Source organism: Cetorhinus maximus, chromosome 6 (genome assembly GCF_964194155.1).
Source record: "Cetorhinus maximus chromosome 6, sCetMax3.hap1.1, whole genome shotgun sequence".
Lineage (NCBI taxonomy): Eukaryota > Metazoa > Chordata > Chondrichthyes > Lamniformes > Cetorhinidae > Cetorhinus > Cetorhinus maximus.
This window is the reverse complement of record NC_135884.1, coordinates 153,834,512-153,858,965: the sequence shown is the minus strand read 5'-3', so window position 1 is coordinate 153,858,965 and position 24,454 is coordinate 153,834,512.

Here is a 24,454-nt window from a genome sequence, read left to right as displayed (position 1 = left end):
ACTCTGGGAGTTCATCTTCCTGGTCTCCTGCTCCCACTTCTTTTTAAAGGTGGTACTTGAGGGACAACACCCCCTTGTGGGACCATGGCACCTTTCCTCCTGTCCACCTTCACTACGAATGTCTCCGGCACAGCATCCGTCACCATGGATTCCTCTGTCTGGCCTAGTGTTCAGTTTCCAAGAAATTCCATTGCAGCAATCTTTTTGCTTTTAAGAGGCAGCCTGCCTGTGCCACATGGGCTGTAAACAATGCTGCTGGGGCCTGCTGCTGTGTCCTGAGCTCACAAGCAGTGTTAAGAAGTGGGGAGCCTTACTGGAGTAACGCTAGCTGGTGTCAAATCATTCCGATCAGGTAGATCATGAATATTGTGTGTGGCCTACCTTGATCTGAAAGGGCATCAGCAAATCATGAATCATAGCCCCTGTGCCCAAAACTCAGGGCCAATGAATTTCTAGTCCCTTATCTTCTCTCCTGAGCTAAAGGGTTAAATATTTTGCTCCACACATACCAGTCCTAACATTGCAAAAATGCACCAAATCATCTGAAAGTTATAGCTTAATTATATGACTTATAAATAGAATTATTCCCTGGCCTTAAGGAGATCTGATAAACATCTTTTGCCATGAGTCATAACTTGTTACAAGCCTTCTTATGAGTGAGTGATCTGGCCAAGTCAACCAGCAATCTGCAGCAAACAGAGCAAAGCCGTACCCACGCTTAGTGGGTCATCAGAAAACCCCTAGAACAGTTAATTTACACGGCTACTCAGTTATTGTTAACTGAACGTGCTTCAGAGCATTGCTGAGACCACATCTAGAGCACTGTGTACAGTTTTGGTCTCATTATTTAAGAAAAGACATAAATGCATTAGAATCAGTTCAGTGAAGGTTCACTCAACTGATTCCTGGGATGGGGGAGTTACCTTCTGAGGAAAGGCTGGACAGGCTGGCCCTGAATCCATTGGAGTTTAGAAGAGTGAGAGGTGATCTTATTGAAATATATAAGATCCTGAGGGGACTCAACAGGGTGGATGCTGAAAGGATGTTTCCCCTTATGGGAGAGACCAGAACCAGGGGACACAGTTTGAAAAGGGGCCTACATTTTAAGACAGAGATAAGGAGGGTTCTCAGAAGGTCATAGGTCTTTGGAACTCTTCTCTGGAGACCGGTGGAGGCAGGGTCACTGAATATTTTTAAGGCAGATGTAGATTGATTCTTAACCAACTAGGGAGCCAAAGGTTATCAGGAGTAGGCAGGAAAGTGGTGTTGAGGCCACAATCAGATCAGCCGTGCTCTTATTGAGTGGCAGAGCAGGCTCGAGGGGCCGAATGACCTACTCCTGCTCCTAGTTCATATGTTCATATGTAGTTCTTCATTAATTAATCTCTGGATGTGGACATTGCAAGTGAGAATGACACTTATTGCCCAGTGCTGATTGCCCTTGAGAAGGTGGTGGTGAGCTGACTTCTTGAACCGCTGCAGTCCATGTGGTGTAGGGACACCCACAGTGCTGTTAGGGAGGGAGTTCCAGGATTTTAACCCAGCGACAGTGAAGGAACGGCGATATATTTCCAAGTCAGGATGGTGAGTGGCTTGGAGGGGAACTTCCAGGTGGTGGTGTTCCCATCTATCTGCTGCCCTTGTCCTTCTAGACGGTAGTGATCGTGGGTTTGGAAGGTAGCAGGGTGATCATGCTGGACTGCACACCTGTTCTCTCACCTCCAGGATTCACTTTGAGCTTCAGCTTGGACTAATGGGGAGGCTGCAACAAATCGACATGAAATGATATTAGGACAGAGACAATGCAATTATCAGCAGGTATGGGTGACACAGCCCAAAACTAGCCTTGGAGAGGCCACATGATGGCAGATCTGAAAAGTGGAAAAGTCTGATAGATCCATCACTCTCTCTTGATCTTTTCATTGAAAATTGCTGGTGTGACATCAGCTGTCTCGATTTCTCCTGCTCCTCTCACTTACTCTAATCTATCTCTCTCCAAACTTGCAACATCCTGTTCTCTTAGGTCCAACACTAACATTGTTACCAAACCTGCTGACATGGCTGTTGCTGTCTTTGTCTTTAGCAGAGAACAAACGCCAGCTCTCTGACATATCCTCCTTCACCCCCCCTGGACCATGACCCCACCACTGGACATCAAGCCATTGTTTCCAGGACTGTCACTGACCTCATCTCCTCTGGAGATCTTCCCTCCACTATCTCCGAGCTCATAGACCCCAATCCTGTACAGCTCGCTTCCACCTTCTTCCCAGAATCCACAAACAGGACCATCCTGGTAGACCCACCATTTCAGCCTGTTCCTACCCCACTGAACTCATTTCTTCCCATCATGACACTTCCGATGCCCTCTGTCACTTTAACAGTTGCCAATTTCCTGGCCTGAACCATCTTCTCTTCACTATGGGTGTCCAATGTCTCTACATCTCCATCCTCTACCAGGATGGCCTGAGGGCTCTCTACTTCTTCCCTGAATTGAGGCCTTAACCATTCCCCATCCGCCACCACTCTCCTCTACCCGTCTGATTTTGCTCTCATTCTCCTTCAACTCCACCCACTTCCTCCAAATAATAGGCATGGCTATGGGTACCCACATGGGCCCTAGTTATGCCTGTCCTTTTGTGGATTCCTTGTTCTAGTCCTACTCCGACCCCCCTCCCCAACTCTTTGCCCAGTATAGTAATGATTGTATTGGTGCCGTTTCCTGCTCTTGCCCAGAAGGGGAAAATTTCTTTAACTTTACTTCCTATCTCCATCCTTCCATGTCACTTTCACATGGTCCATCACTGGCACTTGCCCTCCCTTCCTTGACTTCTCCTTCTCCTTTTCTGGTGTTAGGCTGTCCATTAATATTCATTATAAACCCTTCAACCCCCACAGCTACCTGGACTACACTTCCTCACTCTGCCTCCTGTAAGGGGTCCATCCCATTCTCCCAGTTTCTCCATCGACATCACATCTGTTCTGATGATGCCACTTTCCACACTAGCGCCTCAGATATGTCATCTTTTTTCCTCCACCACCCCCCTCACCCACCATGGTTGGCAGAGCCCTCAACTGTGTCCAACCCATTTCCCATACTTCTGCCCTCATCCCTTCCCCTCCCTCCAAGAGGCACCATGACTGTTCCCCTTGTCCTCACTTTCCAGACCACCAGCCTCCATATTCATTGTATCATCTTCTGCCATTTCTGCCATTGCCAAACACATCCTCCCCTTCCCTCCCCTGTCAGCATTCTGAAGAGACCATTCCCTCTGTGTCACCCTGGTCCACTCCTCAATCACCTCAATGCCTCCCTCCCCTTGCTACAGCACCTTCGCTTGCGAGGGCAGGAGGTGGAATACCCCTTTTTCCTCCTCTCTCCCCACCGTCCAAGGCCCCAAACAATCATTGCAAATGAAATAACAATTTACTTGTACTTATTAAAATATTAGTATACTGTATGCACTGCTGACAATGCAGACTGCTCAATATGAGGGGGACCAAATGCAGCTTGGGTGTTCCTCTAATCTGATTGAATTTCTTGATAAAGTAACAAAGAAGCCTGATGAAGGGAACGCAATGGATGTTGTCTATATGGATGTTAAAAAAATGTTTAACAAGGTACCACATAAAAGGCTGGTTAACAAAATTGACGCTTATGGAATAGGAGGTTCAGTGCATAATTGGGAAAAAAAAATTGACTTAAGGACAGAAAACAGTGACTCATGATAAATAGGTATTTTTCAGAGCGGAGGTTGGTAGACAGTGGTGTTCCCCAAGGGTCAGTGCTAAGACCACTGCTGTTTATATATAAGTGAGTGGATATTGGAACACAGAGTAAAATTTCAACATTTGTCAATGGTTCTGAAGTTGGAGGTGTGGTAAACAGTGAGGATGATACTAATAGACTGCAACAAGAGATAGATAGGCCAGCAGAATGGGCAGGCAAGTGGCAGAAGGAATTTAATACAGAGGAGTGTGAGGTGATATATTTTAGGAGAAGGGATAGAGAGAGGCAATTGAGTTTTAATGGGCTTGATTTTTAATTGCCCACGATATCAGGTGCAGGCTCACATTGAAAATAGTGCTCCCGGATGGGATGTCAGTATCTCTACGGGATGTCGGGATCTCTATGGGATGTCAGTATCTCTACGGGATGTCGGGATCTCTATGGGATGTCAGTATCTCTACGGGATGTCGGGATCTCTATGGGATGTCGGTGTCTCTAAGGGATGTCGGTATCCCTATAGGATGTCAGTATCCCTATGGGATGTCAGTATCTCTATGGGATGCCAGTATCTCCATGGGATGCCAGTATCTCTATGGGATGTCAGTATCTCTATGGTATGTCAGTTTCTCCATGGGATGTCAGTTTCTATATGGGATGTCAGTATCTCAGTATCTCTATGGGATATCAGTATCTCTATGGGATGTCAGTATCTCAGTATCTCTATGGGATGTCAGTATCTCAGTATCTCTATGGGATGTTAGTATCTCAGTATCTCTATGGGATGTCAGTTTCTCTATGGGATGTCAGTATCTCAGTATCTCTATGGGATGTCAGTATCTCTATGGGATGTCAGTATCTCTATGGGATGTCAGTATCTCAGTATCTCTATGGGATATCAGTATCTCTATGGGATGTCAGTATCTCAGTATCTCTATGGGATGTCAGTATCTCCTTGGGATGTCAGTATCTCTTTGGGATCTCAGTATCTCAATATCACTTTGCGATGTCAGTATCTCTATGGGATGTCAATATCTCAGTATCTCTTTGAGATGTCAGTATCTCTATGGGATGTCAGTATCTCTATGTGATGTCAGTATCTCAGTGTCTCAATTTGATGTCAGTATCTTTATGGGATGTCAATATCTCAGTATCTCAAAGGGATGTCAGTATCCCTATGGGATGCCAGAATGTCAGTGTCTCAATTTGATGTCAGAATCCCTATGGGATGTCAGTATCTCTATGTGATGTCAGTATCTCAGTGTCTCAATTTGATGTCAGTATCTTTATGGGATGTCAATATCTCAGTATCTCAAAGGGATGTCAGTATCCCTATGGGATGCCAGAATGTCAGTGTCTCAATTTGATGTCAGAATCCCTATGGGATGTCAGTATCTCTATGGGATGTCAGTATCTCTATGGGGTGTCAGCTTCTCTATGGGATGTCAGTACTATGGGGTGTCAGTATCTCAGTATATCCTTGCGATGTCAGTATCTCTATGGGGTGTTAGTATCTCTATGAGATGTCAGTATCCCTATGGGATGTCAATACCTCTATGGGGTGTCAGTATCTCTATGGGATGTCAGTTTCTCTATGGGATGTCAGTACCTCTATGGGATGTCAGTGTCTCTATGTGATGCCAGAATCTCAGTGTCTCAATTTGATGTCAGAATCCCTATGGGATGTCAGTATCTCTATGGGATGTCAGTGTCTCTATGGGGTGTCAGCTTCTCTATAGGATCTCAGTATTTCTATGGGGTGTCAGTATATCTATGGTATGTCAGTACCTCTATGGGGTGTCAGTGTATCTATGGGATGTCAGTATCTCTATGGGATGTCAGTATCTCAGTATCTCTAAGGGATCAGTATCCCTATGGGATGTCAGTATCTCTATGGGATGCCAGTATCTCCATGGGATGTCAGTATCTCTATGGGATGCCAGTATCTCCATGGGATGCCAGTATCTCTATGGGATGTCAGTATCTCTATGGGATATCAGTATCCCTATGGGATGTCAGTATCTCTATGGGATGCCAGTATCTCTATGGGATATCAGTATCTCTATGGGATATCAGTATCTCTACGGGATGTCAGTATCTCTATAGGATGTCAGTATCTCTATGGGATGCCAGTATCTCTATGGAATGTCAGTATCTCAGTATCTCTATGGGATGCCAGTATCTCTATGGAATGTCAGTATCTCAGTATCTCTATGGGATGTCAGTATCTCTATGGGATGTCAGTACCTCTATAGGATGTCAGTATCTCTATGGGATGTCAGTATCTCTATGCTATGTCAGTATCTCTCTGGGATATCAGTATCTCAGTATCTCTATGGGATGTCAGTACCTCTATGGGGTGTCAGTATCTCAATGGGATGTCAGTATCTCTATGGGGTGTCAGTATTCTATGGGATGTCAGTGTCTCAGTATCTCTTTGCGATGTCGTGTCAGCGAGGGTCCCTGAGGAATGGAAAATCGCTAGTGTAACCCCCCTGTTTAAGAAGGGAGCGAGGCAAAAGACGGGAAATTACAGGCTGATTAGCCTGACCTCGGTCGTTGGTAAGATTTTAGAGTCCATTATTAAGGATGAGATTTCAGAATACTTGGAAGTGCATGGTAATATAGGGCAAAGTCAGCATGGTTTCATCATGGGGAGGTCATGCCTGACAAATCTGTTAGAATTCTTTGAGGAGGTAATGAGTAGGTTAGTCAAAGGAGAGCCAATGGATGTTATCTACTTGGACTTCCAGAAGGCCTTTGACAAGGTGCCGCACAGGAGGCTGCTCAGTAAGATAAGAGCCCATGGTGTTAGAGGCAAGGTACTAGCATGAATAGAAGATTGGCTGTCTGGCATGAGGCAGAGAGTGGGGATAAGGGGGTCCTTCTCAGGATGGCGGCCGGTGACTAGTGGAGTTCTGCAGGGGTCAGTTTTGGGACCACAACTTTTCACTTTATACATTAATGATCTAGATGAAGGAACTGAGGGCATCCTGGCTAAGTTTGCAGATGATACAAAGATAGGTGGAGGGACAGGTAGCATTGAGTAGGCGGGGAGGCTGCAGAAGGATTTAGACAGGTTAGGAGAATGGGCAAAGAAGTGGCAGATGGAATACAACGTGGGGAAGTGTGAGGTCATGCACTTTGGTGGGAAGAATAGAGGTATAGACTATTTTCTAAAGGGATTTGGGAGTCCTAGTCCAGGATTCTCTTAAGGTTAACTTGCAGGTTGAGTCGGTAGTTAGGAAGGCAAATGCAATGTTGGCATTTATTTTGAGAGGACTAGAATATAAAAGCAGGGATGTGCTGCTGTGGCTTTATAAGGCTCTGGTCAGACCACATTTAGAATATTGTGAGCAATTTTGGGCCCCGTATCTCAGGAAGGATGTGCTGGCCCTGGAGAGGGTCCAGAGGAGGTTCATGAGAATGATCCCAGGAATGAAAGGCTTAACATATGAAGAACGTTTGAGGGCTCTGGGTCTATACTCAATGGAGTTTAGAAGGATGAGGGGGGATCTGATTGAAACTTATAGAATACTGAAAGGCCTGGATAGAGTGGACTTGGGGAAGATGTTTCCATTAGTAGGAGAGACTAGGACCCGAGGGTATAGCCTCAGAGTAAAGGGAAGACCTTTTAGAACAGAGATGAGGAGAAACTTCTTTAGCCAGATAGTGGTGAATCTATGGAATTCATTGCCACAGAAGGTTGTGGAGGCCAGGTCATTGAGTGTATTTAAAACCGAGATAGATAGGTTCTTGATTGGTAAGGGGATCAAAGGTTACGGGGAGAGGGTGGGAAAATGGGGTTGAGAAACTTATCAGCCATGATTGAATGGTGGAGCAGACTCGATGGGCCAAATGGCCTAATTTCTGCTCCTAGGTCTTATGGTCTTATGTCAGTATCTCTATGGGATGTCAGTATCTCAGTATATCCTTGTCATGTCAGTATCTCTATGGGATGTCAGTATCTAAGTATATCTTTATGATGTCAGTATCTCTATGGGATGTCAGTATCTCAGTATCTCTATAGGATGTCAGTTTCTCTATGGGATGTCAGTATCTCTATGGGATGTCAGTATCTCTATGGGATGTCAGTATCTCTATGGGATGTCAGTATCTCAGTATCTCTTTACGATGTCGGTATCTCTATGGGATGTCAGTATCTCTATGGAATGTCAGTATCTCAGTATCTCTATGGGATGTCAGTATCTCTTTGGGATGTCAATATCGCTATGGGATGTCAGTGTCTCTATGGGATGTCAGTATCTCAGTATCTCTATGGGATATCAGTATCTCTATGGGATGTCAGTACCTCTATGGGATGTCAGTATCTCACTACCTCTATTGGATGTCAGTATCTCAGTATCTCTATGGGATGTCAGTATCCCTATGGAATGCCAGTATCTCTATGGAATGTCAGTATCTCTATGGAATGTCAGTATCTCAGTATCTCTATGGGATGTCAGTATCTCCATGGGATGCCAGTATCTCTATGGGATGTCAGTATCTCAGTACCTCTATGGGATTTCAGTATCTCTATGGGATATCAGTATCTCTATGGGATGTCAGTATCTCAGTATCTCTATGGGATGTCAGTATCTCAGTATCTCTATGGGATGTCAGTATCTCTTTGGGATGTCAGTATCTCAGTATCTCTATGGGATGTCAGTATCTCTATGGAATGCCAGTATCTCTATGGGATGTCAGTATCTCTATGGAATGCCAGTTTCTCTATGGGATGTCAGTAACTCTATGGGATGTCAGTATCTCAGTATCTCTATGGGATGTCAGTATCTCCATGGGATATCAGTATCTCTATGGGATATCAGTATCTCAGTATCTCTATGGGATATCAGTATTTCTATGGGATGTCAGTATCTCAGTATCTTTATGGGATGTCAGTATCTCAGTATCTCTATGGAATGCCAGTATCTCTATGGGATGTCAGTATCTCTATGGGATGTCAGTATCTCTATGGAATGCCAGTATCTCTATGGAATACCAGTATATCTATGGGATGTCAGTATCTCTATTCGATGTCAGTATCTCTATTGGATGTCCATATCTCTATTGGATGTCCATATCTCTATTGGATGTCCATATCTCTATGCCTCCGGAATGTGCTGCTATTTTCAAAGTGGGAACTGGCCACCCACTTGCCTCCAATTAACGGCCTTCTTAAGCTCCCGGAGGAGCACGTTCAAGGGCTGGGGAGGGCCAGATGGAGTTTTTTTTAATTCATTTATGGGATGTGGGTGTCGCTGGCTGGGCCAGCATTTATTGCTCACCTCCTAACTGCCCTTGAGAAGGTGGTGGTGAGCTGCCTTCTTGAACTGCTGCAGTCCATGTGGAGTAGGTACACCCACAGTGCTGTTAGGGAGGGAGTTCCAGGATTTTGACCCAGTGACAGTGAAGGAACGGTGATATATTTCCAAGTCAGGATGGTGAGTGACTTGGAGGGGAACGTCCAGGTGGTGGTGTTCCCATCTATCTGCTGCCCTTATCCTTCTAGATGGTAGTGGTCGTGGGTTTGGAAAGTGCTGTTTAAGGAGCCAATTTGTAAATCAGTGGTCTGAAGAGTCTGGCGCATGCTCGTACACAGCTGTCAGCTGCAATGTGGGAAGACAGCAATGTAAAATGCTGAAGAAACATTTTTGGCAGTAAGGGAGATTATGTCAGTTCTGGTGCTGTACCTTTCCATTGCCTGTTTGGCCACTTGTCTGCCATGAGGCTGTTCACCCTCTGATTCCCTGCTTCCTCCACTCTGCAAGGCAGTGATAAGCCCAATCATGGCTGCTGTCTACCTACGAGGATTCTGCTCAGCAGTTGTTTCCTGTCAGCACTCGGAGACACTAACTAGGCTGAGCTCACCGACAGCCCAATCAGGGCATTTCCATTTGAAGATAATGACCTGTGTGCAATACAGATGCGATATGGACTCAGGATCCAGAATTAATCTCGGCCACAGGTTCCCAGCCCAGACTGAAAATCAAGCCTAGTGGGACGGTTCTAAAGAGTGTGTGCAGGGACCTGGGAGGGTGCAGGTACATTGATCTTTGATATTGAGGACATCTCGAGAGTGTGGTTAGAAAAGCATGTGGGATCTTGAAGTTCACAGGTCGAGGTTTTGAGTACAAAAGCAGGGAAGTTATGCTGAACATTTGCAAGGATCTGGTTAGGCCCCCAACAAGAGTATTGTGTCCAGTTCAGGGCATCACACTTGAGGAAGGGTGTGAAGGATTTAGAGATGGTACAGTAAAGATTTTCGAGAATGGTTCCAGGGACAAGGGACTTCAGTTATGTTGATAGATTGAAGAAGCTGGGGTTGTTCATAGAGAAGGTTGAGAGGAGACTTTATAGAGACATTCAAAATCATGAGGTGTCTGGACAGAGTAAATGGGGAGAAACTGCTCCCATTGATGAAGGGGTCAAGAAACAAAGGCAACATGAGGAAAAATATTTTCATACATTGAGTGGTTAGTGTCTGGAATGCGCTGCCTACGAGTGTGGTGGAGACAGATTCAATCAGGGCTTTCAAAAGTGAATTGGATAATTATCTGGAGAAAAAGGTGGAGGAGCGGGACTAGGTGAGCTGATCTTGCAGAGAGCTAACATGGACACAATGGGCTGAATGGCCTCCTTCTGTGCTGTAACCATACTAAGATTCTATGATTATACCGGAGACAGTGACAACAGAACATATGCCATCTCACCTCTGCTTCTTCTTAAATCTCTGACCCTCTTACCAGTGCAAACAGCTAGTCCATATTTGCTCAAACCCTTCACTGTTTTGAACGCCTCCATTAAATCTCCTCTTAACCTTCTTGGCTCTAAGGAGAACAATCCCAGCTTCTCCAGCCTCTCCACATTAACCAAAGTCCCTTTTCACTGGTCCCATTCTAGTAAACCTCCTCAGCACCCTCTCCAAGTCCTGGACATCCTCCCTAAAGCATAGGGAGTTCCCAGTATTGGACACAATAATCTATTGAATCTAACCAGCGTTTTGTAAAGATTCAGCAGAACCTTTTGACTTTTGTTCTCTGTGCCTCTCGTTATAAAGCCAAGGATCACTTTTTTGTTAACAACCTTCTTGATTTGTCCTGGCACCTTCCAAGATTTGTGTACCTCCACCGTGTCACTCTGTTCCTGAGCCCCTTTTAATATGTTAACATTTCATTTTTATTCCCTTCCCTCATTTTTCTTACCAAAATGCACCACTTCACATTTCTCCGCACTAAAATTGAGGTGCCACCTGTCTGCCACTTTCACCAGTCTGTCCTCCTGAAGTCTCTTTCTGTTCTCCTCACTGTTTACTGCTTTTCCAAGTTTTGTTTCGTTAGGAACTTTGAAACGACGACTTGTACCCAGGCAATGAATGTACATCAAGAACTCGAAAAACAGAGACAGGAGCAACTCAGGAAGCGAGGCTTCATTTATTAAATGGTTATACACTGCCACCTGGTGTGTGAGGGAGGTATTTAACATGTTTGTGAACTGTCACTGATGAACAAGAGACCGAAGGGGCCTTAAATATCAGGATTTTGACTGAACCTAACGACTAAAATTTACAATCATAGGGTCTAGAGCTCTTTGTAAACATGATCCTTCCAAATGTTGATTTGATAGATTGAATTCCTCAGGGTTAGTGTCCTCGGCCCAACCATCTTCAGTTGCTTCCGTCATAAGGTCAGAAGTGGGGATGTTCGCTGATGATTGCACAATGTTCAGCACCATTCGCAACTCCTCAGATACTGAAGCAGTCCATGTCCAAATGCAGCAAGGCCTGGACAATATCCAGACTTGGGCTGACAAGTGGCAAGTAACATTCGTGCCACACAAGTGCCAAGCAATGACCATCTCCAACAAGAGAGAATCTAATCATTGCCCCTTGATGTTCAATGGCATTACCATCACTGAATCCCCCACTATCAACATCCTGGGGATTACCATTGACCAGAAACTGAACTGAACAAGCCATATAAATACTTTGGCTACAAGAGCAGGACAGAGGCCAGGAATCCTGCAATCAGTAACTCACCTCCTGACTCCCCAAAGCCTGTCCACCATCTACAAAGCACAAGTCAGGAGTGTGATGGAATACTCTCCACTTATTTGGATGAGTGCAGCTCCAGCAACACTCAAGAAGCTTGACACCATTCAGGACAAAGCAGCCCACTTGACTGGCACCACATCCACAAACAACAAGGGGTGCAGAGTATTTCTTAAATGGTAAGAGATTAGAAAGGGTGGGTGTACAAAAGGACCTGGGTGCCCTTGTCCATAAGTCACTGAAAGCTAACGTGCAGGTGCAGCAGGGAATTAGGAAGCTAATGGAGTGTTAGCCTTTATTGCGAGAGGATTTGAGTACAGGAGTAGTGAAGTCTCACGTCAATAGTATAGCACCTTGATTAGACCACACCTGGAGTACTGTGTGCAGTTTTGGTCCCCTTACCTTAGGAAGGATATTATTGCCATAGAGGGAGAGCAACGAAGATTCACCAGACTTGTTCCCGGGATGGCGGGACTGCCTTATGAAGAGAGATTGGGGAAACTGGGGCCTGTATTCTCTAGAGTTTCAAAGAATGAGAGGTGATCTCATTGAAACCTACAAAATACTTAAAGGGATAGACAGGGTAGATGCAGGTAAGATGTTTCCCCTGGTTGAAGAGTGTAGAACCAGGGGACACAATTTCAACATGTGGGAGAAGCCACTTAGGACCGAGGTGAGGAGAAATTTCTTTACTCAAAGGGTTGTGAATCTTTGGAATTCTCTATCCCAGAGGGCTGTGGAATCTCAGTCATTGAGTATGTTTAAAGCAGTGATTGACAGGTTTCTAAATGCCAATGACATAGAGCGATATGGGGATAGTGTGGGGAAAAAGGCATTGAAGTGGATGGTCAGCCATAATCATACTGAATAGTGGAGCACGCTCGATGGGCTGAATGGCCTACTCCCCCTACTCTTATGTTCTTGTGTCCCTCTACAGTTCCAATCTGGACTAAATATATAGCAAGCAAAGCAGGTTATTCCAAGGGTGGTCTTCTAGGCTATCTCATTGTTAATGTGCACTAATGTTTGAATTAATGATATTGATTTGATTTGGAGAATGTGCAGTGTAGACTCATCAGAATTATATTGGGGCTAAGAGGGTTAAATTAAGAGGATAAACTACACAGATGAGGTTGGTACACACTCAAGTATAGAAGATTAAAGACTGATCTAATGAAGGTGTTTAAGGAAAAGTGGGTATAGGCTTTAAATTCGAGCCAGGCCATTCAGGGGTGATGTCAGGAAGCATTTCTTCACACAAAGAGGAGTGGGAATCTGGAACTCTCTCCCCCAGAAAAAGCTGTCGATGCTGTGGGTTCAGTTGGAAATTTCCAAACTGAGATAGATAGATTTTTGTTGGGTAAGGGGATTAAAGGACACAGGATCCAACTTGGCTAAATGGAGTTAAGATATTGTGGTAATCTGATGTGTAATATATCTTTAAGAGGAATGTTATAATAGAAGATCACATTACTTTATTATCTAATGACAGAGTAGTGCGGGCTATCTTAGTGGTCAGTAGTGAGTAGTCTAGAGTAAGAGTCTGTAATGTAGAGACAGGGTTTTTAGTTGTAAATACACAAGTGTAGCTGCTGATTTCCTTTGTAAATAAATAATTAGAATGTATTCTACATAAGAACTGTCTACTGATCTGCTCTGTCTGTGGTACCAACTCGCTCACCCCGAAACGAGCGTGTAACCCGGATCCATTAGTCCAACTAAACTAGTGACCAGGATCCAACAAACTGGTGACGAGGTGAAAAAGCAAGAAAGAACAAGACAAAAAAGAGAAGAGCTCAGAAGGAAATCAAGTGAACCAAAATCAGGCTGTACCTCGCACGGTAATTGTAAGTAGAATTTCCATCCTGATCGTTGAAGCAGTCCCCTCGAAGCATGCCGCAGTTTGCAAGAGTTGATCCTTTCGACCCGATGGTGGGCAATTAGTCTCATTATGTTGAACGTCTTGCGTTCTTTCTCCAAGCTAATGACATTGTGGGGGAGGAGAAGAGGCGTACAATCCTCTCAACCACATGTGGGAGTAAGAGTTATGAATTGATCTGAAGTTTAATGGCACCCAGTGCCCCGGGTTTGAAAAGTTTTGATGATTTAATGAACCTTGTGAAGAGCCATTACCAGCCCAAGACCTTAGTAATGATGCAACTGTTCAAATTTAACTCAAGAAATAGAGCCCCAGGGGAGACAGTCACTTGTTATGTGGCAAGTCTGAAATAGTGCGAGTTTGGTACATCTATGAATGAAATGCTTAGAGATTGTTTGGTGTGCGGTGTAACTGAGGATTCGAGTCAGCAGAGATTCCTGTCTGAAACAAATTTGGATTTTAAGAAGGTGCAGGAAATAGCACTGGCTACGGGAGGCGCAGTGAGGCACTCGAAACCCATACAGGGAGCGCAAAATGGCGCTGTCCTCCATGTTGGGTGGGGAGCCCCAGCCAAAAAGGGCGTGAAAATGTACAGCTCTGATGAGAAGCGGGAGGCAGCCACAGATTTCAGACAAATAAAAAGAAAAGACTTAGCAGCGAAAACATGGAATAATGGCGACAGAGATGGAAGCAGACAACCTTGTACTGAATCAACGTTATAAAGAATCGAACGTTTTTACTGTCATCGAAATGGACGCCTCATGAGACATTGCAAGGATAGAATCAGACAGGCTTTTAATCAAAAGAAAAAAACCCTGTGAGATTCATAACATAGAAGAGCCTGAATTAACAGATTCAGATATTTATTCATTGTATAATTTCAAGGTAGGAAGAACAGAACCAATCTCTGTAACAGTGAGTGTGAATAATAGGCCTATCAGAATGGATGTGGATACAGGGGTTTCCTCTGGGTGAGCATAGTTTTAAATACCTGAATGATGGGGAATGTAAATTAAATTTGGAAGAAACAGATGCCAAATTGAAAACTTACATGGGAGAAGACATCAAAATCAAAGGCATAAGCAGGGTTACTGTACAGTACGGAAGTCAATCAGTGAAATTACCCTCGATGGTGGGAGCAGGTGAGGGGCTAAGCCTCCTTGGACGAAACTGGCTTAAAGAAACTAAATTGGATTGGACTGAGATCTTCCAACTGAGAGCCACTGGGTTACCTGAGCTACTATAAAAATACACCTCAGTTTTCCAACATGAACTCAGGAAGATCCAAGGGCGACAAGCAAAGATTCATGTTGATGCAGGCTCTAGCCCCCGATTTATGAAGGTAAGACCAGAACCTTATGCAATGCGGGAAAAGGTAGACACCGAATTGGATAGATCAGAGCAACTGGGAGAGATACAACCTGTGTAGTTTTTGGAATGGGCAGCACCAATAGTCCCCGTACTTAAACCCGACCAAAGTGTTCGAATTTGTGGAGACCACAAATTGACTGTCAATAAAGTGGCTAAGTTGGATAGACATCCTATACCAAAAATCAAAGACCTGTATGCTAAGTTGGCAGGTGGAACCGCCTACACAAAGCTTGATATGAGCCATGCTCATCAAGAATTGGAGTTCGAGAAGGCCTCCCAGAAGTTTGTCACAATTAATACACACAAAGGGTTGGACCAATAAACCCGTTTGCCTTTCGGCGTCTCCTCTGCATGCGCCATATTCCAGGGGACAATGGAAAATTTACTGCAGGGATTGCCTCACGTTGTTATTTATTTAGATGATGCTCTGGGGACAGGACTCACTGAAAAGGAGCATTTGGCAAAGTTGGAAGAAGTGTTGAAGCATTTTTCACGGTGGGAGTGCATTTAAAAAAAGACAAGTGCACGTTCCAAGCGAAAGAGGTATTCTATTTAGGTCACAGGGTCAATGCACAGGGTCTCCACCCAGTTGAAGAAAAGGTGAGAGCCATTAGAGAGGCACCAGCACTAAGGAACACCTCCGAGCTCAAATCATTCTTGGGGATGATCAATTACTATGGACGCTTTTTGCCTAATTTGTCTACAGAACTGACCCCCCCCTGTATTACCTACTCATGAAAAACCAACATTGGTCTTGGTAAACATCACAGAAAGAAGCTTTTACAAAAGTGAAACACTGTTGCACTCATTCACCCTATTAGTACATTTTGACCAAAGAAAAGAGTTAGTTCTGACATGTGATATATCTGTGGGAGCCGTGCTCTCCCATTGAATGGACGATGGCTCAGAACGACCTATTGGATATGTATCAGGAACGCTCAACACAGCGGAAAAGGGACATTCACAGATAGAAAAAGGCTTGTCAATAATCTTTGGTGTCAAGAAATTTCACCAGTATGTACACGGTCATCATTTTACTATTGTTTCGGACCACAAGCCTTTGCCAGGATTGTTCAGTGAGGACAAGGCTATACCACCCATAGCCTCAGCAAGAATACAGAGATGGGCATTGATTCTGGTAGCGTATGAGTATACTTTCACCCACAGGCCTGGAAATCAGATTGTAAACGCTGATGCACTGAGTCGTTAGCCTTTGAAAGTAAACAATGAGGATGTTCCAGTTCCTCAAGAACTCGTTTTATTAATGAACTTCTTAGATTCATCACCGGTATGTGCTCGACAGGTCAGAGACTGGACAAGTTGAGACCCAGTCTTATCCAAGGTAGGAGTTCAAGTTCTTCACGGCTGGTCACAAGAACAGGAATCTGACAAAATGAAACAGTATTTTCACAGAAGATATGAAATAAGCAGTAAGGGTGGGGAGCTTGAGTGATTGTTCCTCCAAAAGGACGAAAGCCTTTGTTAAATGAATTACATGGTGCACATCCAGGTATTTCCCGAATGAAGACCATAGCACGCAGCTATCTATGGTGGCCTGGGGTGGGTGGAGGAATACAGAGCTTAGTGAGAAGTTGTATGCAGTGTCAGCAAGTGCATAAGTTACCTCCAGCAGCTCCGTTACACCCATGGGAGTGGCCAGGAAGGCCATGGGTATGATTACATATTGACTATGTGGGACCTTTTATGAGAGCAATGTTTCTCCTTATCGTTGATGCTCACTCAAAATGGATGGACGTATATGACGTAAAGCCACCAACATCTTCTGCTACAATTGACAAGCTACAACAAAGTTTCGCCATCAATGGACTACCAGAAATGGTCGTATCAGATAACTGCCCGGCATTTACGAGTGCTGAATTTCAACAGTTTATCAGCCACAACGGTGTTACTCATGTAAAACCTTCACCATGCCACCCTTCTTCAAATGGACTGGCCGGGTGAACAGTTCAAACATTCAAAGATGGTATGAAGAAATTAACTGGAGACTCCATAGCAGCAGAGTTAGCACATTTTCTTTTCCATTATAAAACCATCCCTCACACGACAACAGGTGTCGCACCTGCGAAGTTGTTGATGAATCGTTGTCTCAAACAAGATTGAACTTAGTAACGCCAAATTTAGGGGGGAAGGTAGAAAGGAGTCAGGGAAGTCAGAAAATTGTACAAGATCAGCCTAGCCGTGACAGAAAGTTTACCGTGGGGGAGACGGTATAGGTAAAAAATTTTGTTGAAGGACCTAAGTGGTTATCAGGTGAGATAAGTGCAGTTACTGGACCTCTTTCTTACCACGTGAAAGCAGAAGACCGAATCATACAGAGACATGTAGATTATATAAGGAGGAGAGAAACAAAGTATCAGGAAATGATCCCCCCAGTGATCACAACTGTGTCAACATCTCCTGTTGAAAGAACTCAACTGAGGTACAGATGTGTCTGAAGGATCGGCTGTACCTGCGAGAGTTGAGGAAACACATTTGCAGGTACTAATTTGATATTTTGAAAAGAATTGTAATTGTAACAGTAAAATATATTTCTGAGTAAAGGGAGAGGAATGTGGTAATCTGACATGTAATATACCTTTAAGAAGAATGTTAAAATAGAAGATCACATGATCGTATTATCCAATGACAGGGTAGCGTGAGCTACCTTAATAATCTGTAGTCAGTAGTCAGTAGTGATTAGTCTAGAGTTAGACTCTGTAATGTAGAGGCAGGGTTTTAGTTGTAAGTACATGAGTGTAGCTGCTGAGTTCCTTTGTTAATAAATAGAATGTGTTCTACATAAGAACTGTCGGCTGATCTGCTCTGCCTGTGGTACCAACTCGGTCATCCTGAAACCCAGATCCATTAGTCCAACTAAAGTAGTGACAAGGATCCAACAGATATAGATCAGTCACGGTCTAATTGAATGGCAGAACATGTCCAAGCAGATGAAGGGTCTCATTCTATTCTTATGAATGTTATTACATGTACAATGAATGTGTCAGATTGGCTCAGTTGGTAGCACTGTCCCCTCTGGTTGATGTTGACCTACAGATCGGGTGTGTAGCCTCAGTCATTGCTGTGGATGAAAGGTTGTGTTGCACAAAGGGAATGGTTAATATTCAGATTAGACATTAAACTGAGGACCTGCCTGCCCTCTCTGGTGCTGTTACAGATCCCATGCTGTTATTCATTGGATTACAGAATCTTACAACTCTCAAGGAGGTCATTTGGTCCATCGTGCCTGAAGTGGCTCTTTGAAGGAGCAGTTTTGCTTAGTCCCACTTTTCCCATTTTTCCCTGTAGCTATGTAAGTTTACAATCCTCGAGAATCTGTCCGACTCCCTTTTCAAATTATTTATGGAATCAGCTTCCATCACCTTCTCAGGTTGAGCATTCCCGATCCCGACAAACTGAGTGAGAATATTTCTCCTTACCTCCCCACGAGACGGTTTACCAATGGTTTTAAATTTCTGACCTCTGGTTATTGACCTACTCTCCAGAGAGGATAGTTTTCCTCCACCCACTTTATCAAAAGCCCTTTACCCTCTTGGAAACCTCTGTTAGGTTATTTCTTAGCCTTCTCTGCTCCGAGGAGGACAGTCCAAACTCTGGCAATCTCTCCCGGGAACTGAAATCCCTCATCCCTATTTGAAGAGTGGAAGGGTTGTCCCTGATGTCCTCTTAAATGTTGCGAGATTCCCACCTTTCACATCCCTGATTACACTCAGACCCAAAAAGTGAATCCGGCCGATGAACCATCAAGCGACACAGCGTAATTCACAGACACAGGTCTCCTGCCCCCAGGGAAATTTAATCAGTAACATGATAGAGTTTTCTTTAAATTCGATTTTCACGTTAACATCTGTGAGTTGTCCCTGGTTTTATCTGCCTGGTTCCACCCGTTTCCAACAGAATTAATTACCTCCAAAAGCAGGGTGACTTGTCTTAACTCACTCTCCCTGCGAAACTCAGAAAACTGCTCATGTCCCCTCCCTGCTACAACAACAACTTGTATTGATATAGAGCCTGAAGGCAGTTAAGAAGAGCAAGATCAAACGAAGTTTGACACCCAAGACACCTTGGGAGATATTAAGACAGGTGACCAAAGGCTTGGTCAAAGAGATTGGACCTAAGGAGCATCCTTGAGGGTGGGGGGGGAGGGGGGGGTGGTGAGGTGGAGAGGTTTCAGGAGGGAATTCCAGAGCCTGGGGCCTTGGCAGCTGAAGGCACGATCGCCAAGGGTGGAGCGATGGGAAATCAGGGCAGTGCAAGGGGCCAGAATTGGAAGGTTGTGAAGTTATTAAAACTGCCGCTACCTGCCGCAGTTCAACAAACCCAACCAACTTGGCCAGGGCAACAAGGGATTGGTGATTAATGCCAGTGATGCCCACATCCCGAGAATGAATTGTCTTCTTCATGTCGAATTGCTCTGTCCTGTTGCTTTGTGAGGCACCTCTCAGCCAGCAGGTGGCAGTGTGGGGCTGCTCTTTGGCTTTACTGCAAAGATCCAGGTGTCCGTCTAGATTGAACGCTGAATTTTTCCCGTCACTGGGTGGTGGGTTTGGAAGGTTGGGGGAGGCCAGGAAAATAGGGGAGGAGCCATGTGGGGGCGGGAGCGGCTTCCCATTCACTGCCAGCCCAGCACTGGGGATCTTTCCAAAGGGAAGCAGACTGGCTTCTTGCTCCCTGGAGCCACGCGGCCAATTAATATCATTAAGGCCCTAAGTCATTGCTGGGTCTGACTTTGCAGGCTCACTGGCATTTTACCAGCAGTAGAGAGGCTCTCCGGCCCGCGGGGAGACCACCAGCTCAATGGAGGTGGTCTCACTGCGGCAGGCTGGGTGGGGCAGGGCAGGGTCATCATGCTGCTATGATCAGGCCATGGGCTGGATCTGTCTGGAGAGGTTTCCTCTCTCTTCCAATGGACCAAACAGCTTCATGCCTCTGATATAGCTCAAAGCCACTCACCATCCCGACTTGGAAATATATCGGCCGTTCCTTCACTGTCACTGGGTCAAAATCCTGGAACTCCCTCCCTAACAGCACTGTGGGTGTACCTACACCACATGGACTGCAGCGGTTCAAGAAGGCAGCTCACCACCACCTTCTCAAGGGGCAATTAGGGATGGGTAATAAATGCTGGCACAGCCAGTGATGCCCACATCCCATAAATGAATAGATAAAAATTTTTAGGCTTCTAAGCTGGGCAGCTGAGTCTCCAGACCTGCCAGCTCTCTGATTGGACGAGAGCCCGGCTGTTACCTGTTAGAGGAAGGTGAGTACTGAGGGAGGCGATTAGGTGTCTGCCCGAAGGAAGACGGCACCGCCAGTCTCACTACCAGCAAAGGGTGGGCTCGGGACCCCCAGTTAGTCCCGACATCGGGGTCCTGAGTCCACTGGAAAATCCTGCCCTTACTTTCAGCTGCAGGTGAAAGTCGATCACACACACACACTCCCCTCAGGGTCCCCAACTCTCCAGGGAAACCCTGGAGACCCCAGAAGTTGCAGGTGAATCTCTGGGACAAGGCTGGGGGATAAAACCAAGGGGGAAAGTCCTTGAGAGGCAACCAAATAAATTATGGATTTAAAAAAACAACTCTTTGGACACGTAGCTTAATCACGATATTCTGGTTATCGTAATGCGTGGGTGGGGCGGGTTTGATGAAACTGGTCTTCTCCTCACCGTCAATTTTGTAAACTTCTGTTTATTCATTATCAGAATATCAGGCAGGGCAGGACAAGGGCTGTCAAGCATCCTCCAATCAGGTGCCGTTTGCTTTCTGATTGGCCGTGGGAAGGCAGAGCGCCTCGAAGGCAAATGCACCAGGTGACCAATGGCAGGAGAGTAGGGGCGGGGCAGCTGGAGGTCACATGACAAAACCTCCAAGACTGGAGCTAACCTAAGTTGGCCACCCATCCCATCCCATCCCTGCGCCTTCAATATTCCCATTATTGCATTTCCATCTGTAAGGTCTGCTGTCTTTTCAAACTCCTCCTTATCCTTCAGAGGCCCTACTCCTTGGGTCAGTACGTCGCACTAATACTCCCCGGGAATTAGAAATAGAAACAGGACCTGCTGGAAATGCTATCAGGCAGGACCCACAGAGAAACAGAGTCAACATTTCAGGTCTCTGACCTTTCACCAGGACGGGAATTAATGATTGTTTTAGTTTTCATTTCAAGGCCGTTGAAAGAGTTTCTGCAATGACACTAGAATGGAGAGGTTATATCCGTCAAGAAAGAATAAACAGTTTGCTCTCCTCTAGAAAAGAGAAGGCTGACAGGTGACCCAATGAAAAGGCTTTGAAAGGATAGATGTAGAGAAGCTGTTTCGAATTATGGGGAGACATAACTAGGGGCCGTTAATATATAAAATAGTTACTAATAAATCCAATAGTGAATTCAAGACAAACTTCTTTACCCAGAGAGTGATTGGAATGTGGAACTCGCTCCCACAGGGAGTGCTTGAGGTGAATAGTACAGATACATTTAAGGAGAAGCTGGATAAACACATGAGGGATAAAGGAATAGAAGGATTTGCTGATAGGGAGGGTGGGAGGAGGCTCCTGTGGAGCATAAACATTGACATGGACCAATTTTAAAAAGTCTTGCATTTCTATAGCACCTTTCACAGCCTCAGGATGTCTCACAACACTTTACAATCAATGAAGTACTTTCGAAGTGTAGTCACTGTCATGTAGGAAAGGCAGCAGCCAATTTACCCACAGCAAACTCCACCAAGCAGGTCAGATCAGTGGTTGTAGTGATGTTGTTTGAGGGATAAATTAAGTTTATATTTGTCACGTTACCACCTCCTTTTACCTTGCACTATTATTCCGTTTGCCATCCTCCTACCCTCCGCCCTATGGCCAGGTTCAGTGAAACGCGGTTAGTGTTGTCTGGAGGGGGTGCAGAGCAGGGTGCATAGGGCGATGGGGCCTCTGGCACCCCTGGTGAATCTTTTCTTTCCAAGTCCTGTCGTCTTGGCCCCCTCTCCGACAACGCCTAGTGTTCTCGACGACTCCGTTCATAATTAACCTTTTTTAATCAGAAAACCGGGGCTTTTTGAAAGGCACAATTCAGGGAACAGCTGTGTGTGTGTGTGTGTGTGTGTGTGTCTGAGTGTGTGTGTGTGTCTGAGTGTGTGTGTGTCTGAGTGTGTGTGTGTCTGAGTGTGTGTGTGTCTGAGTGTGTGTATATGTCTGTGTGTATGTCTGTGTGTGTATGTCTGTGTGTATATGTCTGTGTGCGTGTGTCTGTGAGCGTGTGTCTGAGTGTGTGTATATGTCTGTGTGTATATGTCTGTGTGTGTATGTCTGAGTTGTGTGTGTCTGAGTGTGTGTGTGTCTGAGTGTGTGTATATGTCTGTGTGTATGTCTGTGTGTATATGTCTGTGTGCGTGTGTCTGTGAGCGTGTGTCTGAGTGTGTGTATATGTCTGTGTGTATATGTCTGTGTGTGTATGTCTGAGTTGTGTGTGTCTGAGTTGTGTGTGTCTGAGTTGTGTGTGTCTGAGTTTGTGTGTGTCTGAGTCTGTGTCTGTGTGTGTGTGTGTGTGTCTCTGAGTTTGTGTGTGTGTCTGAGTTTGTGTGTGTGTCTGAGTTTGTGTGTGTGTCTGAGTCTGTGTGTATGTCTGAGTCTGTGTGTGTGTCTGAGTCTGAGTGTGTGTGTGTGTGTGTGTCTGAATGTGTGTGTCTCTGAGTGTGTGTGTGTCTCTGAGTGTGTGTATATGTGTGTGTGTCTGAGTGTGTGTGTGTGTCTGAGTGTGTGTGTTTGTCTGAGTGTGTGTGTGTGTGTGCCTGAGTATGTGTGTACCTGAGTGTGTGCGCGCTTGTGTGTCTGAGTGTGTGTGTGCATGAGTTGTGTGTGTGTGTGTGTGTATGTGTGCGTTGTATCTTAGTGTGTGTCTGTGTGTGTGTGTATCTTAGTGTGTGTGTGTATCTTAGTGTGTGTGTGTATCTTAGTGTGTGTGTGTGTGTGTCTGAGTGTGTGTTTGTGTGTGTATGTGTGTGCTTGCCTGATTGTGGGTCTCAATTTGTGTTTCTTTTACTCTTTCCCTCCCTCACTCTCTCTCTCTGTGCTTTATATAAAATCTGTTAAATTTGTAACATCTTCCTGGTCTGATGAAAGGTCATTGAGCTGAAACATTAACTCTGTTTCTCCCTCCACAGACGCTGCCTGACCTGCTGAATATTTCCAGTCCATTTGAACGCTTTAATTCCCCACATTTCCAAAAAGGGCAGCCCTGACTGTGAACTCTTTGGGAGGTTCTGGGGTTATGTAATGTGCTGTGTAAATGTAAGTTTTTTGTTTCCATTTCCTGTCATGTTTTCCTGCCAACATTGTCTGAAAACGTGACCCAACGACTACCCGGAGATAGGGGCCTGTCAGACAGATTAACTTGTTGACCCACAGTATTAATGTACTGTTTGTAGGGTGTGGTGCGAGGGCAGACACCCAGGGACTGACTCATTGTCCTTAATCAACCTAAACAATGGATGTCCGGAACCAATCATTAAAGAGAGGTCGATGTTAAACTCAAACTGACCGTGCTGTTTGACATCTACTGTTTCTCCCATTAGCTCAAAGAAAGGCAAGAACAGGAGACAAGAGAGACAGAAAGAACTTTCATTTATATAGCAACTTTCATGACCTCAGGAGGACCCAGAAAACTTCGCAGCCAATGAGGTACCTTTGAACTCATTGTTGCAATGTAAGAAATGGAGCAGCCAATTTTTGCACAGCAAGATCCAACAAACAGCAATGTGATAAAGTGATGTGACTGAGGGATAAATAGTTCTCCCAGGACACTGGCGGGAACGCCTCTGCCCTCCTTCAGATTTGTACCAAGGATTTTTTTACAACCTCCTGAGAGGACAGACGGCGCCTCATTTTAATGTCACATCTGAAAGATGGCACTTCTGACAGTGCAGCACTCCCTCATTACTGGATGGATAGATCAGCCTTGATTATGTGTTTCTTTCTCTGGAGTGAGATTTGAGCTCAGGGTCTCTGACCCAGCGGCACTGAGCCACAGGCAGCCTGTTTGGCCCGATAATGGTCAGACCAGCGACTGGCCACCGATGGGGAGATAGGAGCCAGCAGAAGGATTCCTCCCTCTCCCGGCCCCTGACATGGAAGTAACCGGCTAACTCAGACCGGGGGTGGGACCTCGGCCTTTCCCAACCTGTGTGGCTCAGCTGGATAAACACTCTAAGCCTCGGGTGGGGTGCAAGGCTGGGGATTTGGGCCTGTGGCATATTTCCCGAGAGCTATTTCTGCATCGAGCAGCAGTGAGCTGAGTGCTTTATGTGGAACATTTTTCCCACAGACTGAAAACTCATTCTAATCCCAGGCCAAGCAGAACATGTCAGGCTAATGACTGCTTTTCCCAATAGCTTTATGTCTGGCGGATGCCAACATGCCCT